The sequence below is a fragment of the Octopus bimaculoides genome, chromosome 1 (assembly GCF_001194135.2).
Source record: "Octopus bimaculoides isolate UCB-OBI-ISO-001 chromosome 1, ASM119413v2, whole genome shotgun sequence".
In the NCBI taxonomy this organism is placed as follows: Eukaryota; Metazoa; Mollusca; class Cephalopoda; order Octopoda; family Octopodidae; genus Octopus; species Octopus bimaculoides.
In genome coordinates, this window is record NC_068981.1 from 108,593,628 (window position 1) to 108,594,008 (window position 381).

Sequence of the window (381 nt, forward strand, 5' to 3'; positions counted from 1 at the left end):
AATTGGGTTCATAGCTGGTTAGCTCTTTTCAATGATAAGTTTATTTTTAGCCTTTTAAAGGAATGGTAAAAGCAGGTGTGATTGTTTTGAAGAAGTTGTTTTTCGAAAAGAATCTTTGGTGTCATTGTCTAGTAGGAGAGCGTGGGTGCATTTTTGTGTGTGTATGTGTGTGTATGTGTGCGTGTGTGTCTGTGTGCGTGCGTGTGTGTGTGCCTGTGTATTTGAAAAGTGTGTCAGTGGGAAGAGGAGGGAAGAGGAAGATTCTGTTTACAGTTTACAGTTGGTCAGTTCCTGCTGTGACAAGTTTATTCTTGGCCTTTTAAAAAAAAAAAAAGAAGAGGCAAAATCAGATGGTATTCTTTGGTATCATTGTCCAGTGGT

At 39.1% G+C, this 381-nt stretch overlaps 1 protein-coding gene across 4 annotated transcripts in view; it reads left to right on the forward strand.

Moving 5' to 3' along the window:
* LOC106871698 (sodium-dependent neutral amino acid transporter B(0)AT3) overlaps positions 1–381 on the forward strand; it is a 77,547-nt gene that overhangs the window by 62,907 nt on the left and 14,259 nt on the right. The gene's annotated exons all lie outside the window — the stretch shown is intronic.